Genomic DNA, 23,884 nt, shown 5'->3' with positions numbered 1-23,884 from the left:
GTCGACTGAAAGGGCAAGTTATTAAAAAAATCATGAAGGTAAACTATTAATTACATTGTTGACTATCAACAGTTTGTACTGACTGGCAGCTAAACTTTGAAGTGCTATATGCTAAAACAATGTTACAATCATACTGGACATTATGCCGAAAAGAAATCTAAGATTAATTATAATATCCGAAATGACGAGACGGTTTTCACTTTGAACAACATTGTTACAGTATCGTCGCTATAGAGCGCGACTTAAACGTTTATTGGTCAGAAAGCAGGGGCAAATTATGTATTTCTCATATTCAAGGCAGCGTTCCTCATAATGTATTTTGTATAACATAATTATTTGTCTAGCCTTTAATAACAAACCACCTAAGTTTATGTAAGAAATTACACATAGTACACAAAATCGAAAGATATTTGTTTTCCCACTTTACTCACCTTATCCGAAGTTGTGGTCACTGAAACGTATGTATTACACCACAACCATATGTCGAATTAACTCTGGTTTTTCTGCAGGCTGCATAAATCTTTCGCCTTTTACTAAAGATTTCCGTGCAGAGGAACAACTAATGAGTCTATAATCAAATTTTTGATAACCCCGCTCAATTGCGGGGCGATAAATAAACAAATATTAGAAATAATTGAATCGGCAACCTGAATATGTACGATATTCAGATGACCAAATCTTTCAGTATCCAAATTTCGACGATGGCCAGGCTCTATCGGGCGGGTTTACAACAGACGGGCAGGTTTCATGACTGTCTAATCAGGCCCGGGTATGCTTGGGCAAAATTCAACATCGCCGTTTTTTGTTTGTTTGTTTTTTTCATTTTTATTTCACAGATTACTTCCAATTGGCGGATCTTTGTGGCCGGGCACTGACCTTCTGTAGAAATTTACACTTTGGTTTGATAGCTCATCAAATTCGCACGAGTTGCGCCCTCTACCAGCGGATACAGGGATATGTTGAAGTAGCTGTCGACTGAAAGGGCAAGTTATTAAAAAAATCATGAAGGTAAACTATTAATTACATTGTTGACTATCAACAGTTTGTACTGACTGGCAGCTAAACTTTGAAGTGCTATATGCTAAAACAATGTTACAATCATACTGGACATTATGCCGAAAAGAAATCTAAGATTAATTATAATATCCGAAATGACGAGACGGTTTTCACTTTGAACAACATTGTTACAGTATCGTCGCTATAGAGCGCGACTTAAACGTTTATTGGTCAGAAAGCAGGGGCAAATTATGTATTTCTCATATTCAAGGCAGCGTTCCTCATAATGTATTTTGTATAACATAATTATTTGTCTAGCCTTTAATAACAAACCACCTAAGTTTCTGTAAGAAATTACACATAGTACACAAAATCGAAAGATATTTGTTTTCCCACTTTACTCACCTTATCCGAAGTTGTGGTCACTGAAACGTATGTATTACACCACAACCATATGTCGAATTAACTCTGGTTTTTCTGCAGGCCGCATAAATCTTTCGCCTTTTACTAAAGATTTCCGTGCACAGGAACAACTAATGAGTCTATAATCAAATTTTTGATAACCCCGCTCAATTGCGGGGCGATAAATAAACAAATATTAGAAATAATTGAATCGGCAACCTGAATATGTACGATATTCAGATGACCAAATCTTTCAGTATCCAAATTTCGACGATGGCCAGGCTCTATCGGGCGGGTTTACAACAGACGGGCAGGTTTCATGACTGTCTAATCAGGCCCGGGTATGCTTGGGCAAAATTCAACATCGCCGTTTTTTGTTTGTTTGTTTTTTTCATTTTTATTTCACAGATTACTTCCAATTGGCGGATCTTTGTGGCCGGGCACTGACCTTCTGTAGAAATTTACACTTTGGTTTGATAGCTCATCAAATTCGCACGAGTTGCGCCCTCTACCAGCGGATACAGGGATATGTTGAAGTAGCTGTCGACTGAAAGGGCAAGTTATTAAAAAAATCATGAAGGTAAACTATTAATTACATTGTTGACTATCAACAGTTTGTACTGACTGGCAGCTAAACTTTGAAGTGCTATATGCTAAAACAATGTTACAATCATACTGGACATTATGCCGAAAAGAAATCTAAGATTAATTATAATATCCGAAATGACGAGACGGTTTTCACTTTGAACAACATTGTTACAGTATCGTCGCTATAGAGCGCGACTTAAACGTTTATTGGTCAGAAAGTAGAGGCAAATTATGTATTTCTCATATTCAAGGCAGCGTTCCTCATAATGTATTTTGTATAACATAATTATTTGCCTAGCCTTTAATAACAAACCACCTAAGTTTCTGTAAGAAATTACACATAGTACACAAAATCGAAAGATATTTGTTTTCCCACTTTACTCACCTTATCCGAAGTTGTGGTCACTGAAACGTATGTATTACACCACAACCATATGTCGAATTAACTCTGGTTTTTCTGCAGGCCGCATAAATCTTTCGCCTTTTACTAAAGATTTCCGTGCAGAGGAACAACTAATGAGTCTATAATCAAAGTTTTGATAACCCCGCTCAATTGCGGGGCGATAACTAAACAAATATTAGAAATAATTGAATCGGCAACCTGAATATGTACGATATTCAGATGACCAAATCTTTCAGTATCCAAATTTCGACGATGGCCAGGCTCTATCGGGCGGGTTTACAACAGACGGGCAGGTTTCATGACTGTCTAATCAGGCCCGGGTATGCTTGGGCAAAATTCAACATCGCCGTTTTTTGTTTGTTTGTTTTTTTCATTTTTAATTCACAGATTACTTCCAATTGGCGGATCTTTGTGGCCGGGCACTGACCTTCTGTAGAAATTTACACTTTGGTTTGATAGCTCATCAAATTCGCACGAGTTGCGCCCTCTACCAGCGGATACAGGGATATGTTGAAGTAGCTGTCGACTGAAAGGGCAAGTTATTAAAAAAATCATGAAGGTAAACTATTAATTACATTGTTGACTATCAACAGTTTGTACTGACTGGCAGCTAAACTTTGAAGTGCTATATGCTAAAACAATGTTACAATCATACTGGACATTATGCCGAAAAGAAATCTAAGATTAATTATAATATCCGAAATGACGAGACGGTTTTCACTTTGAACAACATTGTTACAGTATCGTCGCTATAGAGCGCGACTTAAACGTTTATTGGTCAGAAAGCAGGGGCAAATTATGTATTTCTCATATTCAAGGCAGCGTTCCTCATAATGTATTTTGTATAACATAATTATTTGTCTAGCCTTTAATAACAAACCACCTAAGTTTCTGTAAGAAATTACACATAGTACACAAAATCGAAAGATATTTGTTTTCCCACTTTACTCACCTTATCCGAAGTTGTGGTCACTGAAACGTATGTATTACACCACAACCATATGTCGAATTAACTCTGGTTTTTCTGCAGACCGCATTAATCGTCGTTGGATGCCGGAGCTATTCTTCACTTCAGGTTTACCTGTACCGAGTGGTGTAATCTGTGTTTGCAGCCTAATTGTACAAGTCACAACCGGACGCTGAAGCTGTTCTTCAATTCAAGGTCACCTGTGTTGAGTGCTGTGTCCTGATTGCTGTTTGGTTCGTTAGCTTTTCCCTGCTTTTTTTTTGCTCTGTGTTTGCTCTCCTTTTGGCGTCTGCTGTTCCTCTGCCCATAGTCAAATAGACTATTGGGCTGAGGGGCCCTCCCCTCTTCTCCATTCCTGTTTCTTGCTCACTACGTTTGGCTGCCATGACTGGAGCTCCATCAATGGCAAGAAAGGACAGAGTTCTCTGCCTTTCCTTCCAGAGCGAAAGTGTCCCTCCCAAAGAGGTATTCTCATTTTTAGCTTCTGGTGGCGTTGTCGTCGAGCCACATCTGGAGGCAGTTGAAAAACTATCTGCCTCAAAGTATGATGTGACCTTTCGGTCTATCTCTCTCAGGCGTGAGTTCTTTACTAAGCTAAAGGGCTTGGATACGCAAGTTTGTGTGTCTTCTTATGAAGAATTTGTGATTGTTACTGCCTCCTTTGTGGGGAATGATTTAGACGATTCATTTGTTCGCCACGCTTTAAATGCTTTTGGAGAAGTTGTTGCAGCGAGAAAATGTGTGTACGCAGACCACCCTTCATGTTTCAACGGTCTGCGACAGTACAAGATCAGACTACGTCATAATATCCCACCACGCCTTCGTGTATGTAATCGTAACATCTGGTTCTCATACCTTGGTCAACCGAAGATTTGCGCACGGTGCAATAAGAATGGTCATTTTGCCAAAGACTGTAAAGAAGTTATTTGCTACAGGTGCCTCGAAATGGGCCACTCAGTTGACAGCTGCACAAATCCCATCACTTGCACTGTCTGTCATAAAGGCGGACACAATTACCGCAACTGTCCAATTTCTTTCGCCGGCAGAGTCAACCTAGGTAAAACTTGGACCCCTACCAATCCACCAGCCTCAGATCCTATTCCCCCACCTGAGCCCTCGAGTGCAACCGCACCCCACGATCCTCCTTCTGAGCCCCAAGCAGCTACAATGCACAGGGAGGAACCAACAAACAAACATCTCACCGACCCCCACTCCACATCTCTGGACCCTGCAAAGAACCTACCAAGAACCCTGGATATGAACAGCCAAGTCTCCACTACCAAAGATCCTCTACCCACCACAGCAGAGACCAATAAAGGAGAGAAGCGTCCCGCTTCAAACGAAGATCCCACCAATGAAGACAACAAGAGACCGAAAGCGCCCGAAGACGATGAGTTCTGCGCCTCTTCGGACCAAGAATCAGTGGATAGTGGAAAAGAAGAACCCCTCCTTTCCAGACGTGTTCGTAACGCTCTATCAAAATGTCGTGACTCCCCACTGCACAAGCTTTCCGAAGTTGATGTCAGATGCTGCTCAATATCTAGCACAGACTGCCGGAAAATTCTCACAGGTTGGGCTGACGTGGTAAACCACCTACAAACCTCCCACAACTTCTTTGATACCATCCATCTTTTGTGCCCTGTAAAACAATGCAAAGCCACTTCTATCAACACCTCAGAATGGCTTTCCCACTGCTGCAACTGCCATCCTGAGTTTGTTCTGGCCAAGGACTCATCCTTCTTTGACTATTATTACATCACCTAACTCGTCATGCTTCACACCACCCTACCCCTTATTATGGCTTCTCTGTCCATACTCACCATCAATATTAATGGTTTAAAAGAGTACAATAAACGTGCTCAGCTTTTTTCAGACTGCCGTAACAACTACGACATTGTTTTCATCCAGGAAGCTCATGTCAGCACTCTTGCAGAAGAACAACAGTGGACGTGCGAGTGGGGAGGCGAGGCCATTTGGAGTATCGGCGCTAACAACAGCAAGGGTGTTGGGATTTTGTTTTCGCCAAACTCTGGCATTTCTCCAACTAACATCATGAAAGACGGCGATGGTAGAGTAATCGCCTGTACAGTTAAAGTCAGCGGGTCACCTTTAACTCTGGTCAACATTTATGGGCCTAATGTTCCTGGGCGTAGGTCTGATTTTTTCAACTCACTTCATGAATTCTGTGGCAGTGGCTTCCCAATCGTACTTGGAGGAGACTTTAACTGCATCGAGTCCACCAATGACAAATGTGGTGGTTCACTTTCCAGTCGTCACTCCTTTGTCGGTAGTAGGCAACTTTGCCAACTGGTCAGTGATTTCTCCATGGTCGATTCTTGGCGCAAAGACCACCCTACTGCTCAGGAGTTTACCTGGCGGGATGCTAATAACACCACTGCCTCCCGGCTTGACAGATTTTACGTCTCCATCTGCTTAAACACTGAAACTAGCATTTCTCCTTGTTCGCTATCTGATCATGAGTTTATGAAACTCTCTATTTCTCCTTTCTCCTCCCCACATCGTGGCCCAGGAGTTTGGAAGTGTAACACGTCTCTTTTCCAGGACCCTAAAATTACTAAAGACCTAGAAGAGCATTATAACAAGTGGAAGACACTGCAACCAGCTTTCAACACCATGGCAGATTGGTGGGATATGATAAAACATCGTATGCAGCTTCTTCTGAAGTCCCATTCTCATCGCAAGGCAAAAGCCCACAAGGCAGCGTTGGAATCGCTCCATCAACAGCTTGTGCTCTATACATCAAAACTGAATCAGGGAGATCGCTCCAAGCCAACCCTAGACAACTACCACGAAATTAAAAACAAAATTAATAAGCTTAAAGCCAAGCGTTTGCAGGGAGTCAAGATCCGGGCCCGTGTGCAAAAACTGGATATGGATGAGAAATGCTCCAGATACTTCTTCAGCCGGGAACATCGCAGAGGAAAGGAGAAACTCATCACTGCCATCTTGAATAAACATGGTACTATTCACCATTCTCAGGATAAAATCTCTGAAACCCTCATCGACTTTTACCAAACGCTGTACACGGCTGAACCTTGTCTCAACACCACGGAACAGGAGTTCTTCCTATCTAAAATTTCTAACAAACTCTCACCTAATCAGCAATCTACTCTGGAGGGGCCTCTCACCCCTGCAGAGGTTCAACAGTCACTTCGCTGCATGCAAAACCACAAAACCCCCGGAAGTGATGGATTACCTAAGGAATTTTATTCTGCATGTTGGCGTTTTATAGGGGAAGACCTCACTGAAGTACTCAATCAAGAACTTGAGCTTGGGAAACTCTCGTCCTCCCAGCGCCATGGTACCATCATCCTGTTGAACAAACCCGGTGATTCCTCCACTCCAGCTAACGAAAATGCCCACTTGAGCCCACAAAACAAACGGCCAATTTCCCTACTCAACACCGATTACAAGCTCATCTCCAAATCCTTCTGCAACCGTTTAAAATCTGTTACCTCTCACCTGCTGTCTCCATACCAAACGTGTGGAGTCCCTGGGAGGTCCATCCAGGAGAACGTCCAGGTTATTCGAGACATTGTCTACCTTGCCAATGAACGCAACTTTCCCTGTGCTCTGGTATCGCTAGACCAGCAAAAGGCTTTCGACCGTGTTGAGTGGCCCTTCCTTGTAAAGGTTCTGCAGAGAATGAATTTTGGCCCCTCGTTCATCCAAACCATTCAGACCTTCTATAATGACATCCACAGCTCAGTTCTGGTTAATGGGTTCCTCTCAAAAGCCTTTCCCCTTTCAAGAGGTGTGCGGCAGGGCTGCCCCATTTCACCACTGCTGTACACCCTTTACATTGAACCCTTTGCTGCTGCAGTTAGGCAATCCCCGTGCATCCAAGGGTTTAACCTGCCAGGAGCCCCCTCACCATCCAAACTCTTCCAGTACGCCGATGACAACACTGCCATTATTACCAGCTCAGAGTCCTTGGAAGCTCTGATGTCCATCAGTGAGCGTTTTGGTTTAGCATCCGGATCCCGACTGAATAAGCAAAAGACCAAAGGCATGTGGGCTGGAAGCTGGAAACACAGAGTGGACTCTCCAAGTGGCATATCTTTCAATAACAAGAGACTTAAAGTCAATGGGGTTTGGATCTCAAACGAGGACATGCCATCAGAAAACTGGTCCGTTAGACACAACAAGCTGAGAAATATGCTCACGTCCTGGAGATCTAGACGTCTCACCTTAGCTGGCAAAACCACCATTCTCAACTCTCTTGCCATCCCCTTGTTTTATTATATCGCTCCCATCTTCCCCTGCCCAACCCCAATCTTAAAACAGATTCAAGTTGATATATTCCGCTTCTTTTGGGGAGGAAGAAAGGAAAAGGTCCGCCGCGATGTTATTCACCTGCCTACGACGAAGGGGGGTTGGGGCCTCGTACATCTCCACAGCATGGCAAATGCTCTGCTGTTGAAAACTGTTTTCTCATGCTTCCATGATCGTCCCTGCTGCTATTTCACCAAGGCATACTGTGCCTCAGATCTCAGGTGTCTTCTGCCGAACATGTGGTCAAACATTGGCCCACACTTCCCACCGGAACCTCCCTGGTATGCTTCTATCATCACCCTTGCTCGTACAGTAAATAGAATGGACAACAACATTATTTGCAATAAAGCCACCACGAAAGAGTTATATGGCTTACTCCTGAATCAAGCTTCTATATACCCACGTGTGATGGAGTTGAAGGGCTGTCTCGACTGGAACACTATTTGGCACAGAGTTCATGCCCCTCTTCTGGACATGAACATGAGGGACCTGTCTTGGAGAATAATCCATAATGCACTTACCACCACCATTATGATGCATAGATGGGGATACGCCACCAGTCAAATGTGTCCTCGTCTCTCTTGTACTATGCCAGAGACAATACATCACATGTTTATTTCTTGCGATTTTTCGGCTTCCCTATGGTCTTGGGTGGAAAGCTTCATTTTTCGTCACTTTGGTCTCTTAAACGTCTGTACATCCAACCTCATCATCTACAGCTTAGCTGACCCCGTGCACACGTCATTTCCCAACAACTCCGCCCTTTACATCATTAACCTAGTTAAACTCCATATTTGGAAGACCAGATGTAAAGCCGCCTTTGAAAACATCCATTTGTCATCTGAATCAGCCATTTTGAACATCAATGAAGACATCAAAAGACGACTCCAGACTGATCAACTGCGTTTCTCCAGAGCGAAATACGTCTCCCTGTGGCAACCACTCCACCTGACCAATCAACCCAGTTCTCAAACTTAATCATAATGGCCCGAGCTCAGCATCACTACGGTTCATCGATTATCGCAATCAATTCAAAGTTACACATCTCTGTTTCTGTTGCTTTTGGACTTTTCCATAGACATTCAGGCTACATAACATCAGGCAGGAGGACTCGAAGTCTTATGTGGTGAGATCCAGCAAGGCTGGCCTGCCTAGGAGGGGCCTGTAATCTCATTTCGTCTTCTTGATGAATGATTGATTGATTGATTTAACCTCCTAAATCAAAAATCGCCTTTTACTAAAGATTTCCGTGCAGAGGAACAACTAATGAGTCTATAATCAAATTTTTGATAACCCCGCTCAATTGCGGGGCGATAAATAAACAAATATTAGAAATAATTGAATCGGCAACCTGAATATGTACGATATTCAGATGACCAAATCTTTCAGTATCCAAATTTCGACGATGGCCAGGCTCTATCGGGCGGGTTTACAACAGACGGGCAGGTTTCATGACTGTCTAATCAGGCCCGGGTATGCTTGGGCAAAATTCAACATCGCCGTTTTTTGTTTGTTTGTTTTTTTCATTTTTATTTCACAGATTACTTCCAATTGGCGGATCTTTGTGGCCGGGCACTGACCTTCTGTAGAAATTTACACTTTGGTTTGATAGCTCATCAAATTCGCACGAGTTGCGCCCTCTACCAGCGGATACAGGGATATGTTGAAGTAGCTGTCGACTGAAAGGGCAAGTTATTAAAAAAATCATGAAGGTAAACTATTAATTACATTGTTGACTATCAACAGTTTGTACTGACTGGCAGCTAAACTTTGAAGTGCTATATGCTAAAACAATGTTACAATCATACTGGACATTATGCCGAAAAGAAATCTAAGATTAATTATAATATCCGAAATGACGAGACGGTTTTCACTTTGAACAACATTGTTACAGTATCGTCGCTATAGAGCGCGACTTAAACGTTTATTGGTCGGAAAGCAGGGGCAAATTATGTATTTCTCATATTCAAGGCAGCGTTCCTCATAATGTATTTTGTATAACATAATTATTTGTCTAGCCTTTAATAACAAACCACCTAAGTTTCTGTAAGAAATTACACATAGTACACAAAATCGAAAGATATTTGTTTTCCCACTTTACTCACCTTATCCGAAGTTGTGGTCACTGAAACGTATGTATTACACCACAACCATATGTCGAATTAACTCTGGTTTTTCTGCAGGCCGCATAAATCTTTCGCCTTTTACTAAAGATTTCCGTGCAGAGGAACAACTGATGAGTCTATAATCAAATTTTTGATAACCCCGCTCAATTGCGGGGCGATAAATAAACAAATATTAGAAATAATTGAATCGGCAACCTGAATATGTACGATATTCAGATGACCAAATCTTTCAGTATCCAAATTTCGACGATGGCCAGGCTCTATCGGGCGGGTTTACAACAGACGGGCAGGTTTCATGACTGTCTAATCAGGCCCGGGTATGCTTGGGCAAAATTCAACATCGCCGTTTTTTGTTTGTTTGTTTTTTTTCATTTTAATTTCACAGATTACTTCCAATTGGCGGATCTTTGTGGCCGGGCACTGACCTTCTGTAGAAATTTACACTTTGGTTTGATAGCTCATCAAATTCGCACGAGTTGCGCCCTCTACCAGCGGATACAGGGATATGTTGAAGTAGCTGTCGACTGAAAGGGCAAGTTATTAAAAAAATCATGAAGGTAAACTATTAATTACATTGTTGACTATCAACAGTTTGTACTGACTGGCAGCTAAACTTTGAAGTGCTATATGCTAAAACAATGTTACAATCATACTGGACATTATGCCGAAAAGAAATCTAAGATTAATTATAATATCCGAAATGACGAGACGGTTTTCACTTTGAACAACATTGTTACAGTATCGTCGCTATAGAGCGCGACTTAAACGTTTATTGGTCAGAAAGCAGGGGCAAATTATGTATTTCTCATATTCAAGGCAGCGTTCCTCATAATGTATTTTGTATAACATAATTATTTGTCTAGCCTTTAATAACAAACCACCTAAGTTTCTGTAAGAAATTACACATAGTACACAAAATCGAAAGATATTTGTTTTCCCACTTTACTCACCTTATCCGAAGTTGTGGTCACTGAAACGTATGTATTACACCACAACCATATGTCGAATTAACTCTGGTTTTTCTGCAGGCCGCATAAATCTTTCGCCTTTTACTAAAGATTTCCGTGCAGAGGAACAACTAATGAGTCTATAATCAAATTTTTGATAACCCCGCTCAATTGCGGGGCGATAAATAAACAAATATTAGAAATAATTGAATCGGCAACCTGAATATGTACGATATTCAGATGACCAAATCTTTCAGTATCCAAATTTCGACGATGGCCAGGCTCTATCGGGCGGGTTTACAACAGACGGGCAGGTTTCATGACTGTCTAATCAGGCCCAGGTATGCTTGGGCAAAATTCAACATCGCCGTTTTTTGTTTGTTTGTTTTTTTCATTTTTATTTCACAGATTACTTCCAATTGGCGGATCTTTGTGGCCGGGCACTGACCTTCTGTAGAAATTTACACTTTGGTTTGATAGCTCATCAAATTCGCACGAGTTGCGCCCTCTACCAGCGGATACAGGGATATGTTGAAGTAGCTGTCGACTGAAAGGGCAAGTTATTAAAAAAATCATGAAGGTAAACTATTAATTACATTGTTGACTATCAACAGTTTGTACTGACTGGCAGCTAAACTTTGAAGTGCTATATGCTAAAACAATGTTACAATCATACTGGACATTATGCCGAAAAGAAATCTAAGATTAATTATAATATCCGAAATGACGAGACGGTTTTCACTTTGAACAACATTGTTACAGTATCGTCGCTATAGAGCGCGACTTAAACGTTTATTGGTCAGAAAGCAGGGGCAAATTATGTATTTCTCATATTCAAGGCAGCGTTCCTCATAATGTATTTTGTATAACATAATTATTTGTCTAGCCTTTAATAACAAACCACCTAAGTTTCTGTAAGAAATTACACATAGTACACAACATCGAAAGATATTTGTTTTCCCACTTTACTCACCTTATCCGAAGTTGTGGTCACTGAAACGTATGTATTACACCACAACCATATGTCGAATTAACTCTGGTTTTTCTGCAGGCCGCATAAATCTTTCGCCTTTTACTAAAGATTTCCGTGCAGAGGAACAACTAATGAGTCTATAATCAAATTTTTGAGAACCCCGCTCAATTGCGGGGCGATAAATAAACAAATATTAGAAATAATTGAATTGGCAACCTGAATATGTACGATATTCAGATGACCAAATCTTTCAGTATCCAAATTTCGACGATGGCCAGGCTCTATCGGGCGGGTTTACAACAGACGGGCAGGTTTCATGACTGTCTAATCAGGCCCGGGTATGCTTGGGCAAAATTCAACATCGCCGTTTTTTGTTTGTTTGTTTTTTTCATTTTTATTTCACAGATTACTTCCAATTGGCGGATCTTTGTGGCCGGGCACTGACCTTCTGTAGAAATTTACACTTTGGTTTGATAGCTCATCAAATTCGCACGAGTTGCGCCCTCTACCAGCGGATACAGGGATATGTTGAAGTAGCTGTCGACTGAAAGGGCAAGTTATTAAAAAAATCATGAAGGTAAACTATTAATTACATTGTTGACTATCAACAGTTTGTACTGACTGGCAGCTAAACTTTGAAGTGCTATATGCTAAAACAATGTTACAATCATACTGGACATTATGCCGAAAAGAAATCTAAGATTAATTATAATATCCGAAATGACGAGACGGTTTTCACTTTGAACAACATTGTTACAGTATCGTCGCTATAGAGCGCGACTTAAACGTTTATTGGTCAGAAAGCAGGGGCAAATTATGTATTTCTCATATTCAAGGCAGCGTTCCTCATAATGTATTTTGTATAACATAATTATTTGTCTAGCCTTTAATAACAAACCACCTAAGTTTCTGTAAGAAATTACACATAGTACACAAAATCGAAAGATATTTGTTTTCCCACTTTACTCACCTTATCCGAAGTTGTGGTCACTGAAACGTATGTATTACACCACAACCATATGTCGAATTAACTCTGGTTTTTCTGCAGGCCGCATAAATCTTTCGCCTTTTACTAAAGATTTCCGTGCAGAGGAACAACTGATGAGTCTATAATCAAATTTTTGATAACCCCGCTCAATTGCGGGGCGATAAATAAACAAATATTAGAAATAATTGAATCGGCAACCTGAATATGTACGATATTCAGATGACCAAATCTTTCAGTATCCAAATTTCGACGATGGCCAGGCTCTATCGGGCGGGTTTACAACAGACGGGCAGGTTTCATGACTGTCTAATCAGGCCCGGGTATGCTTGGGCAAAATTCAACATCGCCGTTTTTTGTTTGTTTGTTTTTTTTCATTTTAATTTCACAGATTACTTCCAATTGGCGGATCTTTGTGGCCGGGCACTGACCTTCTGTAGAAATTTACACTTTGGTTTGATAGCTCATCAAATTCGCACGAGTTGCGCCCTCTACCAGCGGATACAGGGATATGTTGAAGTAGCTGTCGACTGAAAGGGCAAGTTATTAAAAAAATCATGAAGGTAAACTATTAATTACATTGTTGACTATCAACAGTTTGTACTGACTGGCAGCTAAACTTTGAAGTGCTATATGCTAAAACAATGTTACAATCATACTGGACATTATGCCGAAAAGAAATCTAAGATTAATTATAATATCCGAAATGACGAGACGGTTTTCACTTTGAACAACATTGTTACAGTATCGTCGCTATAGAGCGCGACTTAAACGTTTATTGGTCGGAAAGCAGGGGCAAATTATGTATTTCTCATATTCAAGGCAGCGTTCCTCATAATGTATTTTGTATAACATAATTATTTGTCTAGCCTTTAATAACAAACCACCTAAGTTTCTGTAAGAAATTACACATAGTACACAAAATCGAAAGATATTTGTTTTCCCACTTTACTCACCTTATCCGAAGTTGTGGTCACTGAAACGTATGTATTACACCACAACCATATGTCGAATTAACTCTGGTTTTTCTGCAGGCCGCATAAATCTTTCGCCTTTTACTAAAGATTTCCGTGCAGAGGAACAACTGATGAGTCTATAATCAAATTTTTGATAACCCCGCTCAATTGCGGGGCGATAAATAAACAAATATTAGAAATAATTGAATCGGCAACCTGAATATGTACGATATTCAGATGACCAAATCTTTCAGTATCCAAATTTCGACGATGGCCAGGCTCTATCGGGCGGGTTTACAACAGACGGGCAGGTTTCATGACTGTCTAATCAGGCCCGGGTATGCTTGGGCAAAATTCAACATCGCCGTTTTTTGTTTGTTTGTTTTTTTTCATTTTAATTTCACAGATTACTTCCAATTGGCGGATCTTTGTGGCCGGGCACTGACCTTCTGTAGAAATTTACACTTTGGTTTGATAGCTCATCAAATTCGCACGAGTTGCGCCCTCTACCAGCGGATACAGGGATATGTTGAAGTAGCTGTCGACTGAAAGGGCAAGTTATTAAAAAAATCATGAAGGTAAACTATTAATTACATTGTTGACTATCAACAGTTTGTACTGACTGGCAGCTAAACTTTGAAGTGCTATATGCTAAAACAATGTTACAATCATACTGGACATTATGCCGAAAAGAAATCTAAGATTAATTATAATATCCGAAATGACGAGACGGTTTTCACTTTGAACAACATTGTTACAGTATCGTCGCTATAGAGCGCGACTTAAACGTTTATTGGTCAGAAAGCAGGGGCAAATTATGTATTTCTCATATTCAAGGCAGCGTTCCTCATAATGTATTTTGTATAACATAATTATTTGTCTAGCCTTTAATAACAAACCACCTAAGTTTCTGTAAGAAATTACACATAGTACACAAAATCGAAAGATATTTGTTTTCCCACTTTACTCACCTTATCCGAAGTTGTGGTCACTGAAACGTATGTATTACACCACAACCATATGTCGAATTAACTCTGGTTTTTCTGCAGGCCGCATAAATCTTTCGCCTTTTACTAAAGATTTCCGTGCAGAGGAACAACTAATGAGTCTATAATCAAATTTTTGATAACCCCGCTCAATTGCGGGGCGATAAATAAACAAATATTAGAAATAATTGAATCGGCAACCTGAATATGTACGATATTCAGATGACCAAATCTTTCAGTATCCAAATTTCGACGATGGCCAGGCTCTATCGGGCGGGTTTACAACAGACGGGCAGGTTTCATGACTGTCTAATCAGGCCCGGGTATGCTTGGGCAAAATTCAACATCGCCGTTTTTTGTTTGTTTGTTTTTTTCATTTTTATTTCACAGATTACTTCCAATTGGCGGATCTTTGTGGCCGGGCACTGACCTTCTGTAGAAATTTACACTTTGGTTTGATAGCTCATCAAATTCGCACGAGTTGCGCCCTCTACCAGCGGATACAGGGATATGTTGAAGTAGCTGTCGACTGAAAGGGCAAGTTATTAAAAAAATCATGAAGGTAAACTATTAATTACATTGTTGACTATCAACAGTTTGTACTGACTGGCAGCTAAACTTTGAAGTGCTATATTCTAAAACAATGTTACAATCATACTGGACATTATGCCGAAAAGAAATCTAAGATTAATTATAATATCCGAAATGACGAGACGGTTTTCACTTTGAACAACATTGTTACAGTATCGTCGCTATAGAGCGCGACTTAAACGTTTATTGGTCAGAAAGCAGGGGCAAATTATGTATTTCTCATATTCAAGGCAGCGTTCCTCATAATGTATTTTGTATAACATAATTATTTGTCTAGCCTTTAATAACAAACCACCTAAGTTTCTGTAAGAAATTACACATAGTACACAAAATCGAAAGATATTTGTTTTCCCACTTTACTCACCTTATCCGAAGTTGTGGTCACTGAAACGTATGTATTACACCACAACCATATGTCGAATTAACTCTGGTTTTTCTGCAGGCCGCATAAATCTTTCGCCTTTTACTAAAGATTTCCGTGCAGAGGAACAACTAATGAGTCTATAATCAAATTTTTGATAACCCCGCTCAATTGCGGGGCGATAAATAAACAAATATTAGAAATAATTGAATCGGCAACCTGAATATGTACGATATTCAGATGACCAAATCTTTCAGTATCCAAATTTCGACGATGGCCAGGCTCTATCGGGCGGGTTTACAACAGACGGGCAGGTTTCATGACTGTCTAATCAGGCCCGGGTATGCTTGGGCAAAATTCAACATCGCCGTTTTTTGTTTGTTTGTTTTTTTTCATTTTTATTTCACAGATTACTTCCAATTGGCGGATCTTTGTGGCCGGGCACTGACCTTCTGTAGAAATTTACACTTTGGTTTGATAGCTCATCAAATTCGCACGAGTTGCGCCCTCTACCAGCGGATACAGGGATATGTTGAAGTAGCTGTCGACTGAAAGGGCAAGTTATTAAAAAAATCATGAAGGTAAACTATTAATTACATTGTTGACTATCAACAGTTTGTACTGACTGGCAGCTAAACTTTGAAGTGCTATATGCTAAAACAATGTTACAATCATACTGGACATTATGCCGAAAAGAAATCTAAGATTAATTATAATATCCGAAATGACGAGACGGTTTTCACTTTGAACAACATTGTTACAGTATCGTCGCTATAGAGCGCGACTTAAACGTTTATTGGTCAGAAAGCAGGGGCAAATTATGTATTTCTCATATTCAAGGCAGCGTTCCTCATAATGTATTTTGTATAACATAATTATTTGTCTAGCCTTTAATAACAAACCACCTAAGTTTCTGTAAGAAATTACACATAGTACACAAAATCGAAAGATATTTGTTTTCCCACTTTACTCACCTTATCCGAAGTTGTGGTCACTGAAACGTATGTATTACACCACAACCATATGTCGAATTAACTCTGGTTTTTCTGCAGGCCGCATAAATCTTTCGCCTTTTACTAAAGATTTCCGTGCAGAGGAACAACTAATGAGCCTCTTCGGACCAAGAATCAGTGGATAGTGGAAAAGAAGAACCCCTCCTTTCCAGACGTGTTCGTAACGCTCTATCAAAATGTCGTGACTCCCCACTGCACAAGCTTTCCGAAGTTGATGTCAGATGCTGCTCAATATCTAGCACAGACTGCCGGAAAATTCTCACAGGTTGGGCTGACGTGGTAAACCACCTACAAACCTCCCACAACTTCTTTGATACCATCCATCTTTTGTGCCCTGTAAAACAATGCAAAGCCACTTCTATCAACACCTCAGAATGGCTTTCCCACTGCTGCAACTGCCATCCTGAGTTTGTTCTGGCCAAGGACTCATCCTTCTTTGACTATTATTACATCACCTAACTCGTCATGCTTCACACCACCCTACCCCTTATTATGGCTTCTCTGTCCATACTCACCATCAATATTAATGGTTTAAAAGAGTACAATAAACGTGCTCAGCTTTTTTCAGACTGCCGTAACAACTACGACATTGTTTTCATCCAGGAAGCTCATGTCAGCACTCTTGCAGAAGAACAACAGTGGACGTGCGAGTGGGGAGGCGAGGCCATTTGGAGTATCGGCGCTAACAACAGCAAGGGTGTTGGGATTTTGTTTTCGCCAAACTCTGGCATTTCTCCAACTAACATCATGAAAGACGGCGATGGTAGAGTAATCGCCTGTACAGTTAAAGTCAGCGGGTCACCTTTAACTCTGGTCAACATTTATGGGCCTAATGTTCCTGGGCGTAGGTCTGATTTTTTCAACTCACTTCATGAATTCTGTGGCAGTGGCTTCCCAATCGTACTTGGAGGAGACTTTAACTGCATCGAGTCCACCAATGACAAATGTGGTGGTTCACTTTCCAGTCGTCACTCCTTTGTCGGTAGTAGGCAACTTTGCCAACTGGTCAGTGATTTCTCCATGGTCGATTCTTGGCGCAAAGACCACCCTACTGCTCAGGAGTTTACCTGGCGGGATGCTAATAACACCACTGCCTCCCGGCTTGACAGATTTTACGTCTCCATCTGCTTAAACACTGAAACTAGCATTTCTCCTTGTTCGCTATCTGATCATGAGTTTATGAAACTCTCTATTTCTCCTTTCTCCTCCCCACATCGTGGCCCAGGAGTTTGGAAGTGTAACACGTCTCTTTTCCAGGACCCTAAAATTACTAAAGACCTAGAAGAGCATTATAACAAGTGGAAGACACTGCAACCAGCTTTCAACACCATGGCAGATTGGTGGGATATGATAAAACATCGTATGCAGCTTCTTCTGAAGTCCCATTCTCATCGCAAGGCAAAAGCCCACAAGGCAGCGTTGGAATCGCTCCATCAACAGCTTGTGCTCTATACATCAAAACTGAATCAGGGAGATCGCTCCAAGCCAACCCTAGACAACTACCACGAAATTAAAAACAAAATTAATAAGCTTAAAGCCAAGCGTTTGCAGGGAGTCAAGATCCGGGCCCGTGTGCAAAAACTGGATATGGATGAGAAATGCTCCAGATACTTCTTCAGCCGGGAACATCGCAGAGGAAAGGAGAAACTCATCACTGCCATCTTGAATAAACATGGTACTATTCACCATTCTCAGGATAAAATCTCTGAAACCCTCATCGACTTTTACCAAACGCTGTACACGGCTGAACCTTGTCTCAACACCACGGAACAGGAGTTCTTCCTATCTAAAATTTCTAACAAACTCTCACCTAATCAGCAATCTACTCTGGAGGGGCCTCTCACCCCTGCAGAGGTTCAACAGTCACTTCGCTGCATGCAAAACCACAAAACCCCCGGAAGTGATGGATTACCTAAGGAATTTTATTCTGCATGTTGGCGTTTTATAGGGGAAGACCTCACTGAAGTACTCAATCAAGAACTTGAGCTTGGGAAACTCTCGTCCTCCCAGCGCCATGGTACCATCATCCTGTTGAACAAACCCGGTGATTCCTCCACTCCAGCTAACGAAAATGCCCACTTGAGCCCACAAAACAAACGGCCAATTTCCCTACTCAACACCGATTACAAGCTCATCTCCAAATCCTTCTGCAACCGTTTAAAATCTGTTACCTCTCACCTGCTGTCTCCATACCAAACGTGTGGAGTCCCTGGGAGGTCCATCCAGGAGAACGTCCAGGTTATTCGAGACATTGTCTACCTTGCCAATGAACGCAACTTTCCCTGTGCTCTGGTATCGCTAGACCAGCAAAAGGCTTTCGACCGTGTTGAGTGGCCCTTCCTTGTAAAGGTTCTGCAGAGAATGAATTTTGGCCCCTCGTTCATCCAAACCATTCAGACCTTCTATAATGACATCCACAGCTCAGTTCTGGTTAATGGGTTCCTCTCAAAAGCCTTTCCCCTTTCAAGAGGTGTGCGGCAGGGCTGCCCCATTTCACCACTGCTGTACACCCTTTACATTGAACCCTTTGCTGCTGCAGTTAGGCAATCCCCGTGCATCCAAGGGTTTAACCTGCCAGGAGCCCCCTCACCATCCAAACTCTTCCAGTACGCCGATGACAACACTGCCATTATTACCAGCTCAGAGTCCTTGGAAGCTCTGATGTCCATCAGTGAGCGTTTTGGTTTAGCATCCGGATCCCGACTGAATAAGCAAAAGACCAAAGGCATGTGGGCTGGAAGCTGGAAACACAGAGTGGACTCTCCAAGTGGCATATCTTTCAATAACAAGAGACTTAAAGTCAATGGGGTTTGGATCTCAAACGAGGACATGCCATCAGAAAACTGGTCCGTTAGACACAACAAGCTGAGAAATATGCTCACGTCCTGGAGATCTAGACGTCTCACCTTAGCTGGCAAAACCACCATTCTCAACTCTCTTGCCATCCCCTTGTTTTATTATATCGCTCCCATCTTCCCCTGCCCAACCCCAATCTTAAAACAGATTCAAGTTGATATATTCCGCTTCTTTTGGGGAGGAAGAAAGGAAAAGGTCCGCCGCGATGTTATTCACCTGCCTACGACGAAGGGGGGTTGGGGCCTCGTACATCTCCACAGCATGGCAAATGCTCTGCTGTTGAAAACTGTTTTCTCATGCTTCCATGATCGTCCCTGCTGCTATTTCACCAAGGCATACTGTGCCTCAGATCTCAGGTGTCTTCTGCCGAACATGTGGTCAAACATTGGCCCACACTTCCCACCGGAACCTCCCTGGTATGCTTCTATCATCACCCTTGCTCGTACAGTAAATAGAATGGACAACAACATTATTTGCAATAAAGCCACCACGAAAGAGTTATATGGCTTACTCCTGAATCAAGCTTCTATATACCCACGTGTGATGGAGTTGAAGGGCTGTCTCGACTGGAACACTATTTGGCACAGAGTTCATGCCCCTCTTCTGGACATGAACATGAGGGATCTGTCTTGGAGAATAATCCATAATGCACTTACCACCACCATTATGATGCATAGATGGGGATACGCCACCAGTCAAATGTGTCCTCGTCTCTCTTGTACTATGCCAGAGACAATACATCACATGTTTATTTCTTGCGATTTTTCGGCTTCCCTATGGTCTTGGGTGGAAAGCTTCATTTTTCGTCACTTTGGTCTCTTAAACGTCTGTACATCCAACCTCATCATCTACAGCTTAGCTGACCCCGTGCACACGTCATTTCCCAACAACTCCGCCCTTTACATCATTAACCTAGTTAAACTCCATATTTGGAAGACCAGATGTAAAGCCGCCTTTGAAAACATCCATTTGTCATCTGAATCAGCCATTTTGAACATCAATGAAGACATCAAAAGACGACTCCAGACTGATCAACTGCGTTTCTCCAGAGCGAAATACGTCTCCCTGTGGCAACCACTCCACCTGACCAATCAACCCAGTTCTCAAACTTAATCATAATGGCCCGAGCTCAGCATCACTACGGTTCATCGATTATCGCAATCAATTCAAAGTTACACATCTCTGTTTCTGTTGCTTTTGGACTTTTCCATAGACATTCAGGCTACATAACATCAGGCAGGAGGACTCGAAGTCTTATGTGGTGAGATCCAGCAAGGCTGGCCTGCCTAGGAGGGGCCTGTAATCTCATTTCGTCTTCTTGATGAATGATTGATTGATTGATTTAACCTCCTAAATCAAAAATCGCCTTTTACTAAAGATTTCCGTGCAGAGGAACAACTGATGAGTCTATAATCAAATTTTTGATAACCCCGCTCAATTGCGGGGCGATAAATAAACAAATATTAGAAATAATTGAATCGGCAACCTGAATATGTACGATATTCAGATGACCAAATCTTTCAGTATCCAAATTTCGACGATGGCCAGGCTCTATCGGGCGGGTTTACAACAGACGGGCAGGTTTCATGACTGTCTAATCAGGCCCGGGTATGCTTGGGCAAAATTCAACATCGCCGTTTTTTGTTTGTTTGTTTTTTTTCATTTTAATTTCACAGATTACTTCCAATTGGCGGATCTTTGTGGCCGGGCACTGACCTTCTGTAGAAATTTACACTTTGGTTTGATAGCTCATCAAATTCGCACGAGTTGCGCCCTCTACCAGCGGATACAGGGATATGTTGAAGTAGCTGTCGACTGAAAGGGCAAGTTATTAAAAAAATCATGAAGGTAAACTATTAATTACATTGTTGACTATCAACAGTTTGTACTGACTGGCAGCTAAACTTTGAAGTGCTATATGCTAAAACAATGTTACAATCATACTGGACATTATGCCGAAAAGAAATCTAAGATTAATTATAATATCCGAAATGACGAGACGGTTTTCACTTTGAACAACATTGTTACAGTATCGTCGCTATAGAGCGCGACTTAAACGTTTATTGGTCAGAAAGCAGGGGCAAATTATGTATTTCTCATATTCAAGGCAGCGTTCCTCATAATGTATTTTGTATAACATAATTATTTGTCTAGCCTTTAATAACAAACCACCTAAGTTTCTGTAAGAAATTACACATAGTACACAAAATCGAAAGATATTTGTTTTCCCACTTTACTCACCTTATCCGAAGTTGTGGTCACTGAAACGTATGTATTACACCACAACCATATGTCGAATTAACTCTGGTTTTTCTGCAGGCCGCATAAATCTTTCGCCTTTTACTAAAGATTTCCGTGCAGAGGAACAACTAATGAGTCTATAATCAAATTTTTGATAACCCCGCTCAATTGCGGGGCGATAAATAAACAAATATTAGAAATAATTGAATCGGCAACCTGAATATGTACGATATTCAGATGACCAAATCTTTCAGTATCCAAATTTCGACGATGGCCAGGCTCTATCGGGCGGGTTTACAACAGACGGGCAGGTTTCATGACTGTCTAATCAGGCCCAGGTATGCTTGGGCAAAATTCAACATCGCCGTTTTTTGTTTGTTTGTTTTTTTCATTTTTATTTCACAGATTACTTCCAATTGGCGGATCTTTGTGGCCGGGCACTGACCTTCTGTAGAAATTTACACTTTGGTTTGATAGCTCATCAAATTCGCACGAGTTGCGCCCTCTACCAGCGGATACAGGGATATGTTGAAGTAGCTGTCGACTGAAAGGGCAAGTTATTAAAAAAATCATGAAGGTAAACTATTAATTACATTGTTGACTATCAACAGTTTGTACTGACTGGCAGCTAAACTTTGAAGTGCTATATGCTAAAACAATGTTACAATCATACTGGACATTATGCCGAAAAGAAATCTAAGATTAATTATAATATCCGAAATGACGAGACGGTTTTCACTTTGAACAACATTGTTACAGTATCGTCGCTATAGAGCGCGACTTAAACGTTTATTGGTCAGAAAGCAGGGGCAAATTATGTATTTCTCATATTCAAGGCAGCGTTCCTCATAATGTATTTTGTATAACATAATTATTTGTCTAGCCTTTAATAACAAACCACCTAAGTTTCTGTAAGAAATTACACATAGTACACAACATCGAAAGATATTTGTTTTCCCACTTTACTCACCTTATCCGAAGTTGTGGTCACTGAAACGTATGTATTACACCACAACCATATGTCGAATTAACTCTGGTTTTTCTGCAGGCCGCATAAATCTTTCGCCTTTTACTAAAGATTTCCGTGCAGAGGAACAACTAATGAGTCTATAATCAAATTTTTGAGAACCCCGCTCAATTGCGGGGCGATAAATAAACAAATATTAGAAATAATTGAATTGGCAACCTGAATATGTACGATATTCAGATGACCAAATCTTTCAGTATCCAAATTTCGACGATGGCCAGGCTCTATCGGGCGGGTTTACAACAGACGGGCAGGTTTCATGACTGTCTAATCAGGCCCGGGTATGCTTGGGCAAAATTCAACATCGCCGTTTTTTGTTTGTTTGTTTTTTTCATTTTTATTTCACAGATTACTTCCAATTGGCGGATCTTTGTGGCCGGGCACTGACCTTCTGTAGAAATTTACACTTTGGTTTGATAGCTCATCAAATTCGCACGAGTTGCGCCCTCTACCAGCGGATACAGGGATATGTTGAAGTAGCTGTCGACTGAAAGGGCAAGTTATTAAAAAAATCATGAAGGTAAACTATTAATTACATTGTTGACTATCAACAGTTTGTACTGACTGGCAGCTAAACTTTGAAGTGCTATATGCTAAAACAATGTTACAATCATACTGGACATTATGCCGAAAAGAAATCTAAGATTAATTATAATATCCGAAATGACGAGACGGTTTTCACTTTGAACAACATTGTTACAGTATCGTCGCTATAGAGCGCGACTTAAACGTTTATTGGTCAGAAAGCAGGGGCAAATTATGTATTTCTCATATTCAAGGCAGCGTTCCTCATAATGTATTTTGTATAACATAATTATTTGTCTAGCCTTTAATAACAAACCACCTAAGTTTCTGTAAGAAATTACACATAGTACACAAAATCGAAAGATATTTGTTTTCCCACTTTACTCACCTTATCCGAAGTTGTGGTCACTGAAACGTATGTATTACACCACAACCATATGTCGAATTAACTCTGGTTTTTCTGCAGGCCGCATAAATCTTTCGCCTTTTACTAAAGATTTCCGTGCAGAGGAACAACTAATGAGTCTATAATCAAATTTTTGATAACCCCGCTCAATTGCGGGGCGATAAATAAACAAATATTAGAAATAATTGAATCGGCAACCTGAATATGTACGATATTCAGATGACCAAATCTTTCAGTAT

The 23,884-nt window shown here is 41.1% G+C and overlaps 14 non-coding genes and 1 pseudogene across 14 annotated transcripts; all 15 read left to right on the top strand.

The window, feature by feature from the left end:
- The first annotated feature begins 489 nt into the window (after positions 1-489).
- LOC146729359 (U5 spliceosomal RNA) lies at positions 490-609 on the top strand. Its single transcript, XR_014928485.1, has one exon. It is a non-coding gene; the product is annotated as a U5 spliceosomal RNA (small nuclear RNA).
- An 850-nt stretch (positions 610-1,459) lies between these two features.
- On the top strand, positions 1,460-1,579 carry LOC146729358 (U5 spliceosomal RNA). Its single transcript, XR_014928507.1, has one exon. It is a non-coding gene; the product is annotated as a U5 spliceosomal RNA (small nuclear RNA).
- Positions 1,580-2,429: 850 nt separating this feature from the next.
- On the top strand, positions 2,430-2,549 carry LOC144353436 (U5 spliceosomal RNA). The gene has a single exon (XR_013420822.2). It is a non-coding gene; the product is annotated as a U5 spliceosomal RNA (small nuclear RNA).
- Positions 2,550-8,850: 6,301 nt separating this feature from the next.
- On the top strand, positions 8,851-8,965 carry LOC146729357 (U5 spliceosomal RNA). Its single transcript, XR_014928524.1, has one exon. It is a non-coding gene; the product is annotated as a U5 spliceosomal RNA (small nuclear RNA).
- An 850-nt stretch (positions 8,966-9,815) lies between these two features.
- On the top strand, positions 9,816-9,935 carry LOC146729356 (U5 spliceosomal RNA). The gene has a single exon (XR_014928484.1). It is a non-coding gene; the product is annotated as a U5 spliceosomal RNA (small nuclear RNA).
- An 851-nt stretch (positions 9,936-10,786) lies between these two features.
- Positions 10,787-10,906, top strand: LOC146729355 (U5 spliceosomal RNA). The gene has a single exon (XR_014928439.1). It is a non-coding gene; the product is annotated as a U5 spliceosomal RNA (small nuclear RNA).
- An 850-nt stretch (positions 10,907-11,756) lies between these two features.
- On the top strand, positions 11,757-11,875 carry LOC146729354 (U5 spliceosomal RNA). The gene has a single exon (XR_014928477.1). It is a non-coding gene; the product is annotated as a U5 spliceosomal RNA (small nuclear RNA).
- An 851-nt stretch (positions 11,876-12,726) lies between these two features.
- Positions 12,727-12,846, top strand: LOC146729353 (U5 spliceosomal RNA). The gene has a single exon (XR_014928483.1). It is a non-coding gene; the product is annotated as a U5 spliceosomal RNA (small nuclear RNA).
- An 851-nt stretch (positions 12,847-13,697) lies between these two features.
- On the top strand, positions 13,698-13,817 carry LOC146729352 (U5 spliceosomal RNA). Its single transcript, XR_014928482.1, has one exon. It is a non-coding gene; the product is annotated as a U5 spliceosomal RNA (small nuclear RNA).
- An 851-nt stretch (positions 13,818-14,668) lies between these two features.
- Positions 14,669-14,788, top strand: LOC146729351 (U5 spliceosomal RNA). The gene has a single exon (XR_014928438.1). It is a non-coding gene; the product is annotated as a U5 spliceosomal RNA (small nuclear RNA).
- Positions 14,789-15,638: 850 nt separating this feature from the next.
- Positions 15,639-15,758, top strand: LOC146729350 (U5 spliceosomal RNA). The gene has a single exon (XR_014928436.1). It is a non-coding gene; the product is annotated as a U5 spliceosomal RNA (small nuclear RNA).
- An 851-nt stretch (positions 15,759-16,609) lies between these two features.
- Positions 16,610-16,697, top strand: LOC146729349 (U5 spliceosomal RNA; annotated as a pseudogene).
- Positions 16,698-21,745: 5,048 nt separating this feature from the next.
- Positions 21,746-21,865, top strand: LOC146729348 (U5 spliceosomal RNA). Its single transcript, XR_014928435.1, has one exon. It is a non-coding gene; the product is annotated as a U5 spliceosomal RNA (small nuclear RNA).
- An 850-nt stretch (positions 21,866-22,715) lies between these two features.
- Positions 22,716-22,834, top strand: LOC146729347 (U5 spliceosomal RNA). The gene has a single exon (XR_014928476.1). It is a non-coding gene; the product is annotated as a U5 spliceosomal RNA (small nuclear RNA).
- An 851-nt stretch (positions 22,835-23,685) lies between these two features.
- LOC146729346 (U5 spliceosomal RNA) lies at positions 23,686-23,805 on the top strand. Its single transcript, XR_014928434.1, has one exon. It is a non-coding gene; the product is annotated as a U5 spliceosomal RNA (small nuclear RNA).
- The last annotated feature ends 79 nt before the right edge of the window (positions 23,806-23,884 follow it).

Source organism: Saccoglossus kowalevskii, chromosome 22, assembly GCF_978046115.1.
Source record: "Saccoglossus kowalevskii chromosome 22, keSacKowa6.1, whole genome shotgun sequence".
In the NCBI taxonomy this organism is placed as follows: Eukaryota; Metazoa; Hemichordata; class Enteropneusta; family Harrimaniidae; genus Saccoglossus; species Saccoglossus kowalevskii.
This window is presented reverse-complemented; position numbering and strand designations above follow the sequence as displayed.